Source organism: Acartia tonsa, chromosome 3, assembly GCF_053477335.1.
Source record: "Acartia tonsa isolate MP-2025a chromosome 3, ASM5347733v1, whole genome shotgun sequence".
NCBI classification, from domain to species: Eukaryota; Metazoa; Arthropoda; class Copepoda; order Calanoida; family Acartiidae; genus Acartia; species Acartia tonsa.
Genome location: NC_137262.1, coordinates 43,371,369 through 43,390,593, shown reverse-complemented (window position 1 = coordinate 43,390,593; position 19,225 = coordinate 43,371,369). Strand labels below are relative to the sequence as shown.

At 33.6% G+C, this 19,225-nt stretch overlaps 1 non-coding gene across 1 annotated transcript; it reads left to right on the top strand.

Moving 5' to 3' along the window:
- The first annotated feature begins 291 nt into the window (after positions 1-291).
- On the top strand, positions 292-432 carry LOC145315348 (U4 spliceosomal RNA). Its single transcript, XR_013878053.1, has one exon. It is a non-coding gene; the product is annotated as a U4 spliceosomal RNA (small nuclear RNA).
- The last annotated feature ends 18,793 nt before the right edge of the window (positions 433-19,225 follow it).

Genomic DNA, 19,225 nt, shown 5'->3' with positions numbered 1-19,225 from the left:
CTCATTGAGACTACTCACTGCTTATTTATAAATGTATGACTCCGCCCATAAAGGGGAAAATTAGTTACATTTTAGTTTTATAATTTCTCAATAGGTGTCTTGTAACAATTTAATAATATCCATATAAAGCACTATTTTGCATCGCATAACAACGGCCAAGTTTGTAAAAACTCTAGTATTATGTAACAAAAAAAGTTGAATAAATTTGTACTTTTAAAATCAAATATTCTGTTGGGTAGCGATAATTTAGAATGACTGAAATTCATGACCTTAATTCAAGTCATGAAGATTAACTTTGCGCAGTGGCGATACAGTAACCAATGATCGAATAGAAAGGTGCTGTTATTGCTAGTTGAAAACTATAACCAATACCCCGCCCTGGAGATGTGAAATATCGTCACCTGAGGCAATTTCTAAAGGCTCCTACGGGAGCTCATAACTTTTAGATTTCCAGCAACTTTTAAATACAGTAACTGCGATAAAGCCAATTGTCATAGAAGCTAAACAAAAGGCACAGAATTCGACTAATTTACTAACTTTTCTGTGTTTCAGGCAATGAATTAAAATTAGACTGCATATTATATCAGTGCCTCTTATAAACTTTGGGTACTTTTATCTGTGATACAAACTAGGTGTGTTCATACTTTTTCATCAATGGTCTTATTAATTAAGGGAAAGCATAATATAGAGGGTATGACAGACTTACCGACTTGGTCATTTTAAGAGTCGTAATTAAAAGTAACATGTCACAATTTTTTTGCATCATGTGTATGGAAATTAAAAGAATTTGATTTATTAACTATTATAAAATGAGGTATAATCTACGAAATAATGATATCTAGATACTAAACTCATTTGAGAGATAAAAATATGTATAAACTTACAGGTATTTTAATACAAGTTGGAGGATTAAACAGGTTTAAAGAATCTGCAATAGAAATGGTAGGATGGCAGTCTATCTATCTGTCTGTCCTTTAAATTTTCATTATATAGTTCTAGAATATTTAGGTTAGCCTCACATTCCCTCCCCCTCCCATATCCAAATTACCCCAACTCTACCCAAAAAATAAAAAGCTTTGACGTCCCTTCAATGGACTCTATTTTTGAAGATGATTAAAGTCTCTCAACAGATTATGACGTCATAAATCATACAATGATAGACCAGAATACACTCCAATGAACAATGGTAAAATTATGCTGGCTTCTCATTGGTTATTTTATCGTATAACGTCATAATCTGTCGAGGGTCTTTAATCATCTTCCTATTTTTTGAAGTTTCAATTGATCGTTTGGTCAAGGCGTATGTTAAAAGACCGTCCTTAGCGTACCTGGCTAGTTCGAATACCGGCCATATTTTTAAGGAGATTCTGCCCAACTGATAACATTGAGGTATGAATGGTGATACCAAAAACGTTTAAAACAGGAAATTAACACAAACATAACATGCTTACAGTCGATTTAAATATCTGAATAACTTTTTATAATTCTCGCTTAAAGTATATAATCCATGATGAAAAATGTTGAGTTTTTATGTTCTATTAAAGACCTTCTCCTTTTATCATATGTTTTATATAAAAACTGCATCGCAGACATTTTTTTAAAAGGTGGAAGTGTTTTTACAAAGTAGCCAATTTTTCTGTATAGCCAAGCCACTTTATAATATTGTATGTCTTTCAATCAAATGATAACTGTGCCACACGTCAAGTTATTTGTTAATAAAGAACAAATATATTTTATAATAAATAACCTTTTTGGATGAATAAATAGATTAGACAAAAAGAAATTTTGAACAGATCAGACATCTGCACAGGATTTTGCCAGGGGAAATTATTATATCCCCCAAGCTAATTTTTGGCATCCCCTAAGATATAAACTATAAGGAAAGGGGAAAAGTTTAAGATAAATTAAACTGAATTATTATTGAGGAATGTGCACAACCACATGTTAATCTACACCTACCTCCCGCACGCCTTTTATTTACAAATGTAATTTCTTAATTTTACCAAAAAAAGATATGGTATTTTTTTCGTTCATATATCAAAACTTGCTTGAAAGCATAAAATTATATCTCATGAGATCTCATTAATTTTTTTTGCTAAGAATAAGGTTGATAATACATACAATATGTATATGTACATATGCATAATATTAATCATACATGTATATGATATCATATAGGTTGATTATATGAAAAATTTTATTAATACACAAGATAAGTAGCTGCTATAAAAACCTTGAACCCCAAAAAGAATAAAGGAATAAGAATAAATGTTAAAAAGTTTTTAGCAAAGCTACTCTATAAGTTTTCTTCCTTAAAGTGGGTTGGGAGGAGGAGGGTTGTTGAATGAAAGTTTAAATTTTAAAAAGAAAATATAAAGGAATTATTTTGAGGACGTAATTGTTTCTATGTGTGATTACTTGTTTTTCTCTTATACCCTCTTTCTCTATCTCTCCTTTTTTCACACTTTCTGGAATAATGAGATTATAATGATTAAAAAGAAAAATTGCTCTAATAGATTAATATCGCACTATTCCTGAGTAGACCTCAAGTATACAGTTTAGAGGAACATGGATAGACTACTAAAAGATAATTCAATCCTCTATTAATTAAAATACTTTAATATTTTTTTTGGGGGGGGGGGAGGGGGAGGTTGATTTCTCTGAAGAGGGTGGTATCGATCCAGCGGTTAGCAAGATCCTTTGATACAGACAGCTATCTTATTAGTTTTATATATAGATTAAAGGCAGTTTTTTAGTTTAGGTTGTGAGTACCTTTTATCTTTCTTAGACCTATCCCTACAATATTGCTAAGATTGCTCAAAAATGGTAATGCTTTTATCGTGAATAAGCTTTTTGTGTTCTAAGTGTGTATATTAAGCTTTATTAGTAGCGTAGCAACTCTACATTTAGGTTCTTTTTCTAATTAGAACTTAAATTTTAAGTATAAGGAGCAGAGTTTTAGAACCTTTCGACCTACAAAGAATTACACATGCTAAATTTCATAAAAAAAAATCGGAAAGTGGCATTTGCGCATTGATTACGAGATGGTTGCATTACCCCTCCCCCCTTATATCAACATGCTACCATTGTCGATTAAATGGCATTAAAATATAGTCATTTCGATGAAATGTCACCAATTAACACTTTTATTTAGTGTAATATTATCGACAATAACATAAAATAATATTGATAATATGTCAGTCTTAAACTCCAATTTCTTTTTCTTATTTCTTTTTGTTTCTTTCTGTAATATTATATTAGATTGAGCTGTGCTACTACTCTACAATTATATCCTTGTTGTATTCATAATTTGCATGTATGGTAGACCTCATAAATAACCATTACAAAGTGCTTATTATAAAATGTTCATATATAGATGACTATACACGCTTTTAATTTGCTATTATTTGATACGATACATGTTTTCAAGGCGTTGAAATTATATACAATTAAGTAGGATGTTATTCTCTTTATAATGTAGGATCCTTTTAACCATTAATGCATTAAATCTGTTTTTTTCTTTTTAATAGGTTTTAGGCTATTATTTCATTAAAAATTCGGCTACTAAAAACCATTTTTCCTCGAATCCTCATATTAAAAAATCACCAAACCATTAAAAAATAAGTAAAACTACATTTTAAGCTATAATTACAGTCGGTTGAGGGTTTGCTGGAGGCTTTTCCTCAGTTTAAAAAATAAAGGGGGTGGGAAGTGGGGAATCGATGCTCAACATTGCACTTTGATGGAAAACGCCAAAATGATGCAAAATATGATTATGGAGGGCTAAAAAGGCTAAGTAAATTTTTATTGGGAATAGATTTCTCTAAGGGTTTATTTTTCGAATTAACTTGCTTGTTGGCTACACATTAAGATTTTCTAGAATGAAAATAGCTGTAACAAAGCTTCCCTGTCAAGAAGAATAACACTCAAGCAACAGAAAGACTACTATGTTTGCTTTCAAAATCTTTTAGTGATACCAAATTTTAACTTCCATTAAAATTTTAACATCAAATAGCCAGGGCAAATGAATGTTTTTTACAAAATTGATTGTTTATGTAAATTTTGTGTGTTTTATTTGATTTTTAAAGGTACTTATTTACATATTTCGTCTTGAAACCCTAAAATTAATTGTAAAAAAAACAAGGATGGTACAATGAAAAGAGGTATAAGAAATTTGACTGGGTTAAAACACTAATCATGTCATGAAATAATTAGTATACCAAACCAATATGTTCAGATAGTTGAATGGGAATACCTATTTAGGGGAAGGTACACCTAGATACCCATTAGTGCCGAACCGGACATTAAAACCCGGTTCCGAAAAATGGAAAAAAACCGGTTTCCGGCTCCATAATTGCATCATTCTCAGTATGAATCCCTCCTCTACTACCCTGGCTTTCATTTCCCCCTGGAGCAGACAGTTTAGCTTACTTCCGTTTTATGGTATAGCTCAACAAAATTTGAAAATCATGAAATTCAAAATACCCCTTCTAACTTTTTTGTTTTTATAGTAAAGTCGCTGATTTTTTTCGTGAAATCTAATGTTTATTGACAAGTACATCTATATGTGAATTCGTTTTATTCAAATTATTATTTTTTATATGATTTTTTTATCGTTTTTTTACGCCCTATTATGACCCGGTTCGGCTTGGCCATACATACCCGAAAATTTTAAAACCCGGCTCGGTTTCGGTTTTTATTACCCGGTTTTAACTTTTCAACCAATAAAAATAACAATTAACGTCATTAGTAAGGGTTTGAGCCACCATAATAACCCTAGTAATCTCTATAGGTGTCACCCAATAGTTTTATGATCGTTTTCTGATATGTAACACCCAAATTTTATATGTTCTTTTTTTTGTAGTGTGTGTCTTTTAAAACTTCGAGCAACGGGTTTTTTTACCCGAAAACGGCGGCACCTATAGCCGAAACACTAAATTTGAAATAAATCGCTTCGTATTATTCTTGTAGCTCTTTAGATTACATGTGGTTGTGTAGTTTTCAATTACGGATCGTATCAAAGTTCTAAAAAGTGTTCATCTCACTTTTGGCGTTCAAAAATTACATTTTTCGATTTTTGGTCAAAATAACCGGGTTTATACAGGTCAACCGGGTTTTAAAACTGGGGGAAAGCACCAAAAACGGGTGTTAATGCCTGGTTGGTATTTATGGCCAAGCCGAACCGGGTTTTTTTTGCAACTTTCCTGTGCACGCCACTAGAGCAAAACAAAAAAATACGAATTCCGTTTTGACCATTATAAAGCTTCCCTGAAACTTACAGCTCGATCGGCCCATAAAAGTGGCGCTCGGCACTAATGGGTTAATATTTATTCGCATCTTATTTTAGACAGCTTTTAGCAGATATTAAAATGAAAAATTATAAAAAAGATCAAAAACTGCTTTGTTAGCGCTTATAAATTATTTTTATTCAATTTTTTTTTAAATTTAGTGTTTAGATTTGATTAGAATAGAACATGGATGCATGTACTAACGAATTCATCAAATTATAGAGTATCCTTTTCTAAAATTAAATTGTAAAAGTTGTGCAAATTTTTGTGTTGTTTTTGTGTAAATAAAAACAAGGATGAAAACACCCAAGGAAACAATCTAAGAAAACCCCTTCATAATCAAAGAATAATGCATGCTAGGGTTTAAAGATTTATTATTTGAAAACTAAAGCAATATCCCTACAATTAAATGGCTCAATTTAATGAATCCCATAGTTAAAAAGTGTATAAGTTTTTGTTTCTAAGCGATTGATTTCAGCAACCCTTTTCAAAATCAACCACTGCACTGTCCATCCCAAAAAATATTCATTAGCGGGGCCTAAAGAGACAAGAGCGAAGCCACTAGTTAAATAATTTGAATATAGACTTTGTTTTCTGCCAAAAAATAGTTTAAAGTCAATGGTACGATTGTAGAAACCAAGAATGGTGTAAAATGTCTTATAAGATCAAATCTGGAGATAAACCGGCATTATTGAAAAGCTTTTCAGTCAGATAATGTATATGTTTGCTAATCTAAGCTAAAATACATATTTAGTTTTGTCAATTTTACATTTTTCTTTGGTGAACCCCTTTCAAGTGGAATAAATAATGAGCTCCACCGTATATTATCTTGGACAATAAATATTCAATCATTTAAAATATTACAGATATTAAACAAGCAATAATAAAATTTTTCTTAATAAATTTTTGATTTTAAAAATTTTCTTTTTATGCGACTTCAAGCTTGACTCAAAAGAGGCATATAAAACAAGTTAAATGTAAAATATAAAGGATATTTGCATTATTTCTAGACTTTTGCAAACAAAAAATACCTCAAATTTGTGCGTTGAAAACCAACAAAAATTTTCTTTTTCTCTCACTTAGCACTGCAAATATACATGTGTATACTTTTTTTTGCAGGGTTAAAGTATTTTTGCAATAAGTTTTTCTTCGTTTAGAAATGTAGTTTTTAGACGGATATACGAAGAAACGTCCTTTTTGCGCAACTTTATAGGCATCTATCGGTCGCACAACTGGCCATTTAGACTACGATCGGTAAACGGCATTGACAGCAAAACAACGCCAACAAATATCTTTAAAATCCATTTCTTAACTTAATGCAAACGATGCTCAGAACAATAAGACCTATTTTTGCGAGTTTTCTATAGCTACGCACTAACAGTTTATATAAAATTGTGTGAACCTTTTGACCGCTAGCAGCCTATAAAGTTTGCCGACGAAAAAATGTATGTCTGTATGCTTCTTATTTAAAATCTATTAAACTGCCATTATTCATTGTCTTTAAAGGAAGCTTCCCTTGTTTCCCTGGCGGTGTGAAAAGAATATAATTTCCAGTCAAAATTCCATCTACAAATTCTTATCATTTTATATGATCATTGACAGAGTATTTATTATATCAGAAAATCCATAATAGGAATCATAAATTTCTCCCACCATTTTTACACTATTTGAATTTTCTATTTTAATATGTTTTACTCCGTGGCGTGCACAGTGATTTACCAGGGGGGGGGGGGTTGCAAAACCGTTAGAGGTATATTTTTCTTGGGGCCAAATTTCCAAAGGGGTGTTGTCCGGTCGATTACAAGATACTACTGAACTATATGGCCACATCCTTATACTTGTTAAACATTAAAAAATAATCTGAACAGCTTTATAAGAAACATTGTTATGAGTATATCCCCTCTAAAATAAATTTAATCTAAGCAATCCTAGCAAAAGTGAGAAAATTTTGAGTACTTACCAATTTTTAGACGAAACAAAAGTTGCAAAAAGGGTTGAAAAAAAATGGCCAGAATTTCCGTCTAAATCCTGTTTTTGTGTGTCTAAGTGCTGAAGTAAATATTAGCTATTGCAATGTAGAAAGCTGTTCGGATGGATTTAGAATATACGTGGATATTGTTACATAGAACTTATTTATTGGTCAGTTTGTTCATTAGTAGGAGGGGAGGGGATGGGGTAAAGGGGGTGGATAAGGGTTTATATTTACTATCTATACAATAATTTTAATTTTGTTCTAATATATTTCTTAGCCAGTTTAAACTTTAAAAGATTTCAAATTGTGTTTGAGAAAGCTGAGCCTCCCTAATCTGTAAATGCGGCAAATTATAACCCCCACAGGATATCCGTAAATACTATAACTCTGTTCGTCTGTCTTCCAAGAAAGATCCCGTAAACGGATCACTCACCGCTTGACATTTTTCAAGAAAGCTTATTTACACTCCTGAAACATTAAAAACCACTTACTTTAATCTTTTCAAAAAAAGATTTCCCTGCCTATAGCATGAGCGAAGCCACTATTGTAAATAAAAATAGAATGAAAACGGCTAATAATCTGCTTTTGCACAAAAAAGAGAAAGTATCCCTGAAATGCACAAATTTTGGCCAATTTTCTTTTATGTAGAACCTAAGGGGGATAAAATGGGAACAAATTACTTCATACAATCTGTGATGCAGATTTGTCAGGGAAGCTGTAATATGTAAGTCATCAGGGAATACTAATTATGTAACTTTGTATGTGTGTTGTGTTAGCTTACTAAATGACCTAACCGATTATTACAATTAAATAATGTTTATTTAATTATTGGCTGTATTAAATTCATAAAATAGATTATTTCTAGATTTTTTGTTATAGCTATGTTTATTCTGATGCAAATTTAACCCAGATTTAAGTAATTTTGAAAGGAATTTTAAGTATTTTAAACAATATTTAAAGTGTGGTTAATGTTATGCCATCATATAACAAAATATAGACAATTTTTCAGTAGAAAGAAAAATTAAAAATAATATTTTACTATAGTTTTGTTGGCATTATTTTTTATGTAACTTTACTATGGCTCAAAATCGAGTGAAATTGAATCATTTTCGGAGTCAAACTGAAAAATTCCTTTATCCCTGATATTTTCTCTAAAAAATAATTTTATCTTTTAGAGGAAAATCAAGATTTTTTTTATTTTGAATTTAACATTTGTAAAGTTGAATTTCACCCCATTCCATGGCCATTTTTTGCTTGTATTAAACCTTATGAAGTCATAATCACAAATTATCACAAATAACAAGCAAATGATATCATAGCTTTGCGTTTAAACATTGCATAGCAAGGATAATAATAAGTAGCGAAGCACGAAAAAAATCAGAGATGGACAAAAGTGTTTTATGGAGCAGATGTTATAAGAAGAAAGAATATTCAAAAATCATAAAAAATCACGAAACCTTCACACAAAATTAGTATAAATATATGTTTTTTTAAATCATACCCGTCAGACTGCCGGATCAAGTAAACTATGTAATGTATATAAAAAATTCTCATTAGTACACCAAAAATTTCAGCTGGTTTTCTTTAAAAACAGCCCAGAAAATCGAACTTTTCCTAAAATAACGCAGGGCGCACCATAAATATACAAAAGGTAGCAGCGCTTTATTAACAAGAATATATATGTACACTTAATGGCGAAAAACAGTGATTTTTTAAGGATAATACTTAATATCCACTTTATCAAATGCCATATACCAACAAAAAATGATAAAATTGTTCTTCTTGTTAATGAACTTTTTATCAGCCATTATTTATGAAATACATTATTGATTAAATGGCTAACCAATAAGTTGGTGAAAACCAGCCCAGGGCAATGATTATATTTTTGGCATACATCTTTAATCTTATATACAGATTTTTAAAAGGAAACTCCGCAACTTCTCTATATTTAATGTGTTTCTCTTTCAATAAAGTTTTGTTCGAATAGTCCGATATCAAACCTAAATGAAGATTAAGGTAGATCTCAAAAATCCCATAATGGTTTTACACCCCATTGGAGAATCGCAATGCACGCCACTGATTTTAACATATTTTTTTAATCTATTGGACAAAAAAACTTTTTAAAACGATTAAACTAATATGTTTTTCTTAAATATTCAGCTTTGTTTAAAGAAACATATGAACATTTATTTTTTGTTAAGACTTTTAAATGATATTTTTTCTTTTATATTAAAATATGTCTTTTTTTCTCATTTTAAGCCTTACCCACATGAATGTTTTAATCCTTGTTTATTTGAACAAAAATAAACCAATTACTTTTAAAGGAACTATAAACTAAAACATTAGAGTCTACATTGATTTTTATATCCATACTCTTTTCATCCCTCATTAATTAGAATTGCGCGGTTCCTTTTTACTCAACAAGTCGAGGCATTGTTTTTTTTGAGATGCGAAGCCTCTACACAAGTGTCATTTTCCCTATTTTTACAATAAGTGTAATTTCTCCCGATGAAAAAATGAGATTTTTTACGCGACAAGATGAGGTATTGTTTATCATTTTATTGTTGCGATACATATTCACAACTGTAAAAAGTTTTATAATCTTTCTCTAAATTAATCATTTTTTTATTAATTATAATTGCAGTACATAAAACAAATAAACTTTCCATTCAGTGGCTCTTTTCACATCAATGAGAATAGAATATTCATTTTTTCACTCTCCATTTTTTGTGTTCACTTATCTACAATAATATATTAGTGATGTGTCTTTGCAATTTACATGCTTGTTCTTGTTTATATCTTTAGGTGGGGAATAAATTTGTGTATATATGTAACACTTTATTTATTTTTAGCCCTACTCGCCATCTCTGTACTTTTATTTCTTGTTTATTTATATAAGAGCGTTTTTCCCTTACTTAACTATTATTTTCATCTATGGACACACAAGTTCTTGTTATTTCTTTAAGTGGGGAATAGAATTATGTGGAGATGCTTAAAACTTTATTTTTTCGCGTTTCATTATATTACAAATCTCTGTACTTACACTTTCTTGTTAATCAATACTAGAGTGAAATATACATGTGTTTTTCCTTACTAGCTATTCTCTCTATTATGAACACATACATTCTTGTTAATTTCTTAAGGTGGGGAATAGATTTATGTGTAGATGCCTCACACTTTATTGACTCGTTAAACTAAAATGGTGTTCAATTAATTTTGCAAATATTTGCCAGTGGCAGAATTTTACTAGCTCATTTGGTTGGTTGTTGAACATTTCAAAATATAGCCAAAATCCGTGACGTGCAGTGTGAAGTTTTTTGAATTCATTATTACCCTATTTCTTATTTAATATAGGGAGTTTTCACCCCCCCCCCCCCCCCCCACTCACACCCCCCTTCCCCAAGTATTTTGTCAAAATACAAGAATAAATAAGCAACGTATTATTTTGCACAAATTAAGAGCACCTAATTTCCTTACATCTTATTTAATTTTGCTAAAATACACTGATACCAAGCTAAGACGAATATGCTTGGACTAAATGTGACTTTTACCCATGGATAGAGACAACTTTTATCTTTTAAAAAAATAAAATTAACTTAATTAAAGAGTTAATGCTAAAAATGATGAAGTAAGATATATATTGAAAAGATGAACCAATAAGATCATGCTTTTCAGGAATTCATATTCATGGATCTTAAGAGATTAGACAGTGGACGATAGATTTAATGTTCGCCCCTTAATTATAATAAAAATTACTACAACTTCTGTAGAATCAGCGTCGTAGCTCAGTGGTAACGCACTGAGTTGCGGTGATGAGAGTTTGAGTTCTAGTCCCCATGTGGCAGTTTCGAATTTCTCAGTTGAATACATTCACATAACTTCCCCTGGTTGTGTAAGAAGGGAGATTGTTGAGTGGTTTGAATACTTAATAGTCACGTACATAATATCTGTACAACCCTTATCCCAAGCTCCTCTGCAGAGAGCGTCATTCATTTGAGACAGCGGGTCAAGGCATAATGTACTTGAGCGTGGAGCTTGATAGCCCTAGTGGCTATACAAAAGTGTCTCGTCCTTCTCCATGACTACTTAGGTCCAAACACTAAGAAACAATGGCTACACAAACAAACAAATCAAATTACTGGTTGAAAGTTTGGATACAGCTAGTTTGTACTACTAAAAAATCAAAAGATTCTGGTCATACAAATGAGAAAACGAGTATCAAGCTTTTGGGAGCAGTCTGATGCCCTGAATGGTCTTTCGAGAAATTTACTCCTTCCTCACTTCGTAGCGAAGATTTTAGATGTTTTAGAAGATGTTCGGTATTTTTTTAAAATTTTTGGTCAGCACTTTTTATAATTTATGATTCAGCTTGATATTTTCTGATATAATATAATAGTTAAACATTCTTTTCTCCTAAAAATAATTGTCTCTGTCTGATTTTAGCTTGGTTTGGTTTTATTTTTATTGCTGTCAAAACGAAGCCTCCTTTTTTATATCCATTTTATTGGGGCCTACTATAAAGTTCTAATTTTATCAAAATTGGGATGTGTATTTTTTTGGAGGTTCGGTTACCGCATTTTTAGACCTCTTTTGGCATAAATGCGGTAAATTTTATTAAAATTTTTTTACAGGTTGCATGCAAATCGCATATGGACCACAAATGAACTTTGCGTTTTAGAAGCTTGATAATTTCCTTCCTAAAGAGGAGAGACTTTTCTACAAGTGACTATGTAGTCAATCTGTGTGTAGCGAAAGATCTCGCTAACTGTTGAACCATTATGATTCTCCTTTACAGTGAGGCTGCTTGCAGGTCCAGAGAGGGTTTATAACTATTTTTATTATTCTTTTCTAAAATTGAGAATTGACTTTCCCGTTCCCCCTTACTCCTTCTCTTTCCCCAATTGCCAAAAGGGCTCTCAACATGTATTTAATTCAGACAAGCCTTGCAGCTGTTAAACACTATCTTTCTTGTTATACATAACAAAATTAAACATTTAACTTCTATTTAAAGAGGAAATGCCTTGTTTGTTGGGTTAGTGTTTAGCAAATTAATTTATTACTTCAAATATTGATGTGACTTCCTTCTAACTTTTATATAGAAAAATGTTACACATTTTTAAATTCAAGAAAGCTTTCACAAATCAAAAATGTTATATTTTCTAATCATTTTATATTCTAAGGGATAAGACAATGAACTTTAAAGTTGTGATGTACAAACCCGATTATGATAAACAAAAATTATTATTAGAAAGAATGGTTGATATGTTTAAACACTGCACTGCTAGTTTGGAACCAACTAGTCAAAATTCTAACGCTTTTGAGACAACAAATGAGAAACGTGGTTATAAAACATTGGGGACCATTGTAACTTACAGGCTAATGTCCCCTCCCTCCCTGGCTTTTCCGCTTTTCAATTGAAACGGTTTCTTGTTTGTTTTTCTGGAAAGGTAAATGGGCAAATAGCTTATCAGAATTGCAAATCTGAGACAATAAAAATTAATACGTTTCACCATCTGCTAACTTCAAGGGGAAAGAGACAAGCTTTATATAAAAGTAACAGGGTTTCTGTGAGTCTCTCTGTCTGTGTGTACAGCTAACTGCTAAGCTAAAAGGACTCTCCTTTATTTGATATTTGTCACTAAAATTTTATACACAATAATTTATATCTTATAATCAGCCATCTCTCTTCAGTTTTCTAATTAATGTTTGCTTTGCTTTGGGGGATATTGTCATCCTTGCTGTTTGGTTATAAAATTTTAAGCAAATGGAAAGTTCATTTAACAGCAACCTTTCTAGAAAGTCAATTTAGTATAAATCAACATGTTATTGTCAAATAAAAAGCATAAATTGACTTTGGTATTTGATCAATAATAGGTATAATATTTATTATTACTTCAAGTAAAGATGCTTTCAAATTCAACGCTACATGTACAACATACGAACAAGTACAAATATTTTGAAGAAAGAATATTTGTTTTGCATCTAAATCTTATTGTTAAATAAAAAGCTTTTGGTAAAGGTATTTGATCAATAATAAAAATATTTATTGTTACTTTAAACAAGAAATTATTGAAAGTAAACAAGAATAAAAAAATGTTTTAAGCATAGTGTTTCGGAACGCAATGCCTAGCCGTTCTCGAAATCTTTTCTCGAAGCCCTCCGAATGACCAACATAGTGAAGTTTACGAATGTGTATTTATTACCATGAAAACAGTAAGTCTAAAACAAAAATATAAGAATTAATTACATAAAATTAATTGTTATTATTTTTTAGCATCGAGGTTGCGTGATTTTAATTTAATGAAAAATATGAATTTTCTAAAAAACTTAAAATTGGCACGAATCATATTAACTCGCATCAGAAATTGATAATTTTAGAATAAAATAATCAACATTATAAAAGTAAATATTCGTATATCAAAACTTAGCAGTTAAATGGTCTATTTGTTGAAAAATTAATGATTTAAATTTCTTCATAAATTGTACCATTCTACGCTTATTTTCAAGAATTAAAAGATAAATTCTTACCACATATGATGTCAAACTAAGCAGGAAGGCTTATTTGAGATCTTCCACGTATCAGAGCGCATGTATATTCAAGCAATACATTATTTTCATTCACGTAGCTCCTCACATGGGAATCATCAAAGGAAAAGTGCGCGTCTCTTTTGTTTGTTTACAAGCCACGCGCGGAGATAGTTAGGAATGCCGCATAACACACTCATTCTCTGGGGAATTCTGGTGTAAGGAAAAAAGGGATTAATGGGTTCGAACTTGCCGGGGAATACAAGAAATACATACCGATACACACCCGTCTATTCACTGGGAATCGAACACAATACCTCATCTTTGCAATATACGTGCAGACAGTGTCCACGAAATCACAATCTCATAACGCATAAATTACAAGAGTTTAAAATGTCATGGCCATAAGGCCTAAAATTGGTTATGGAAACTTACGAATACCACAACAACTCAAACCGCCTCAGCTACCACATAAGGACAGGAATAAGGAATGGGAAAAGCATTCAACATTCATGAATTGCACATTTACCACTCACACATCTCATTATATCATGGCCTCATAATCTCAATAAAATTAGAATTACAGACCATGTAATTGCGAATACATGAATTAATAATCATTAGTACCTAAACTTCAATTAGGTACCTGCATAATAAAATAGGTAAATGATTTTTGTACTAAAAATCGCATCGATAATTAAATAATCAAATCAAACTTTTTTCATCAAAAGAAAGAAAGATTAAATAATGACATTTCTTCTACTAAATCTTTTTGCTAGAAAAGAAAAGTAAAATTGCATAAAAACTTCTCAATAATTAGAATTTTTCTCCGACAGAAAAATAATTGTGCTTACATCTAAACATTTTTCAGATAAGATAAGTAAGATCCTTAAATCTAAACATGTTTAATAAAATAGATACTTAAATCTAAACAAAATATGACTGTAAAAAAAATCATCAAACTTCGGAAAATTAAAATTTCATAATTTTAAATCTTCGTGAATCAAAATTGCGTAAAATTAAAATTGCAATTGAAATATGCAAATTAAATTTACTAAAATAAAACAAAAGCTCAATGTAAGAAAGGAACTTTTCTAAAATGCTGAGTCTTCAATTTCTCTCTGTTTTAAGAAGAAAGCAATGTATACATATTCATACAGTCATAATTAAAGGCAATTTGGGCCTCAGTTAGAATGAATCCCTCAAGATACAAACTAACAATGTCCATCAAATATTAATAAATGCCATGTTCCAGCTATCCTGTTGGACGTTATGACTTTCCATCACAACTTTTGATACTGCATAATTTCTAACAGGATTTCTGGCGCAGGGCTGCATCAACTGAAACAAACATGATTAGTGATGTTTAATTCAAATCAAAAATAAAAAGAATCATGAAATAATTCAAAGAAACTTTTAAATTCATCAATCAAAGCAAATCAAAATTAAAAATAAATATTTTATGCTTTAGTTTTGCCGTTTTGCGTCGGGCCTGGCCGAGGAAACAGAGCTTAGGTACGTCGTAAAGCGGTCTTATTAAGCTAAATTCTACGAAAATCAAAGAATCTACTTAATTCATCGCGAAAAAATCTGCATTTTTCTTTAGGTACATCAGTTCAAAGGTAAATAGTAATAATTTTAATATGCATGTAATATTAAATTATTTGTGTAATTGTAATAAAATTCATAAAGAAATATTTAAATGATGTAAAAATCTCATTTTGTTAATTTCTTATCATATCAAATTTCAATCCAACAAGGATAAAAATGTTTATATTTGCGTAGGTACCTAGGAAATTTTCCTCGAAAAAAATCCCAGGTCTCGGAAAGACTTAAATCATTGAAAGAACTTGCTAAAACGTATAAAAACTTAAGTTTGCATTTCAAATGAAAAAAAATCTTGCATCGGTTTGAAAGTTTAAACGAAATTGTATCAAAAATTGCGTTTTTTGTCTTTCGAAAAAAATCTGATAAATCTACCGAAAAAATAAAAAATCAAAGTTAAACAAGAACAATACTTATACTAAACTTTGGGTAGATCAATCTTCAGAAGACGTCTTGCGGAAGTCTCGTTATCTGTGGCGGCTGCGTCGTCTGATAATTTGTATTTGGCAACCACGGTCCTTCCACCTGGGCGCACTTCTTGAACTCGTCCCAGTCTAAACTTCTTCATCAAACTTGTGCTGTCATCAACAAGCACCACATCTCCTGGCTCGAGCAGCACCTCATTGCGGCGCCACTTGATGGACTTCAACAGCTCAGGCATGAGCTGCTCCTTGTACACCTGATGGAACTGTCTGGTCAACTCCTCCAAGTTCTCCAACCTCCTGGTAATGGGTTCTTTGCAACCGGTTTCAAACGTACAGATTGCATCATTTGTCCTGCCTCCAAGCAAATCAGCAGGCAAAATTATTCTCCAGGTATTGACGTCTTCTCCTGCAGTGGCATACGTCAATGGTTTAGAATTCAACACTCTAGCTGTCTCAGCACACAACACCAGCAAATCATTGAAGGTTACGGTAGCTCAGGCCAGCTTCTTGTTCAACACCCGCTTGACCAGCCCAACCTGTCTCTCCACAGTGCCAACGAACGAATGTGCAGCTGTGGGCACAAGATGCCATTCAAAATGCATCCTGGTATCCTTCAAAAGTTCATCTAGAATGCGTTTGGTACCAGCCATATTGGTACCACGATCAGTAGTAACTCTTCTTGGCATGTTGTAAAACGCCTGAAGTTTTCTCAAGCCGACCAGCACGGCTTCAGTTGAATAATCTGTCAAAACATCAATAAACACAGCCTGTGTAAATCTACAAGCTACTATCAACAACCAGACTTTGTACTTTGTCTTGGTATTCCTGGTGCCAACGCCAGGTTTCACAACTTCTATGGGCCCCGCAAGGTCCATATGCACCTCTTGGAAGGGCACTGACTGCTCCACACGGTCTGGCAGGATATTAGCCATTGCGGGACTCGAACGCTTGGCATATTCAATGGAACATGCAGCACAATTCTTGACCACTTTCATAGCCTCCATGCGGCCATGTGTAATCCAAGCATATCTTCGGCTTTGCGCCAACGTCTTTCGATGGCCTCCATGTCCCAGCTCATCGTGAGACTGTTGGAGGATGAGCTTTGCCAGCCTGTTGTGGCGGCTAAGCAAGACAACACCTGGGCTGTCCTTCATAACTTTCCTTGGGCCTCCAGCTGCGGCCTCAAGAGCTTCATCACCTCTGGCGGCCATTTTGAGTATTGTAAATGACCGAAGAGGAAAACATCCATCATGACCCACTATGGGCCAACAAACCTGGACTTTGTGATGATACGGTTGAAGAGAATCGAACTTCCCCTCGGCGTCCATGGTCATCTCCTTCTCTTGGTTGAAGGATGTCAAAAACAGGTCACAAACAGAATCCAAATAAGTGTTTGTGAAAGTATAGTTCTCATAATACCTAGAACTATCATTGTTGCTACTACCATCCTCATTTGTTGCAACACCATGTTTCTTAACAAGTAACAACTTGAAACGGTTGGCAGCCTTAAGAACTGCGGATACAGTCCTTCTTGCCTGCCTGTAGGTCCTCCTTGCCAGCGACCTCCAGAAATCATTGTCCACCACTTGTGTGAACATTACCTTGAGCTTCGCCATCTTTGGATTAAGCTCACTCTCAGGAATAGATGCGTTAACCTCACCCGCCGTTTTAACGGGCCACTGGTCCTGCTCCAGGTGCAACCAGCTTGGACCTTCCTGGTATGTAGATCCAGGTTGTACATCCTCAATTGTACACAAACCTCGCGTAGCTAAATCCGCAATGTTGTGTTGGGTTGGAACCCATCTCCAATCTTCAGGGCTCGTCAACTGTTGTATTTCAGAAACACGATGACTGTTGAAAACATTTAGCATAACACTGTCACTGGATAACTGTGCCAGGGCACAGCTGCTATCACTAAAAAATACTTTGCCAGAGATGCTGAAAGGTAGGGCTCTGACAACTGTATCCACAAGCCTTGCCAAGATTAGACAAGATAGCATTTCCAACCTTGGTATAGACTCTATCTTAACTGGTGCGACACGTGACTTGGCGCAACACAAAACTACATCAAATCCTCCAGCAACTGGCCATCTCAGGTAGGTGATGGCTGCATAGGCTGAGCTTGATGCATCACAGAAACCAATTACCATTGGAAGCCCCAATGGCTTATCAGGAACCATCGAACGTCTGAACGACACATTTCCAAGTGCCGCTCTGTCCTGGAGGCTGCTCACAAACTCTGACCTCAACTCTCCAGGTATGGAATCATCCCAGTCACATCCATGTATACAAACTGAGCGTAAACATAGCTTGGATTTAAGCAGCAATGGTGCTGCAAGACCCAACGGGTCATATAACTGTTGTACGATTCTCCAAACTTCTCGTTTAGTTATCGTTTCAGGTAGACTTCTCCAGAGATCCTCCAGATCCAGGTCTTCTAGTAACTTTCTACCCTTTATCTTCGCGCCGTGGTTGGCTCTGACAGGCAAGAACAATATATCCTGTTTTGGGACCCAAACAATGCCCAAAACTTTCACACTGTCAACATCATCTCCAGAATAAATAACAGATTTAAATCTGAAATTTCCAGGTTCAATCATCTGTTCCAGCTCTCGGACCAGCTGGACAGCTTCAGGTTTACTGTTATGACCGCTTAAACAGTCATCCACGTAAGTACAAGTCTCCAATTTGACAGAAGGAGGATCTTGATACAACACAAATTCAGATCTGAGTGGCTGCTGAACATCTCTCCACACATCTTGATGGGCTACAACATCAGAACCTCTAATCTTCTCAGATCCATAAACATCATGAACATCCTGCAGGGATCTTCCACCAAAAATACGACCAGTGAGTCTGAGGGCGGTCACGGCCATATCGCCGGCGAGGGCTTCACCAAAATTAACGGTTCTGGTGAGGTAAACCTCCGGCTCTCCATCAACTGTATCAGCAAAAAATACACGTTTCAGCTGAGAATCTTCATAGGTAGCTAACAAACTGTTATAAAACTTCTGGATATCAGCCACAAGCGCACACTTGTAGCTTCTGAACCGAATAAGATTATGCATCAGGGAATATAATGGAACTGGCCCGTCCATCATAATACTGTTGAGACTCAACCCCTTGCAACAGAGGCTACTGTTGGCGCATATCCTCAACGGCGTGGAGATACTTTCTTTATATGCACATACCAGGCTCGAATAATACACAGGCCCAGTATAAGACAGGTCTTCTGGCGACGCTTTTGTATACACGCCACGAGAAACAGCTTCATTGAACACTTGGCAGAAAGTATCGTATTCGCCCTTTTTGACCATTCTTTGCCGGTCACGCAGGCAAATCTTGTACGCCTGCTCTGAGTTATCAAACAACACACTTGGCGGCGTCTTATAAGGATATGAAGCCGTCCA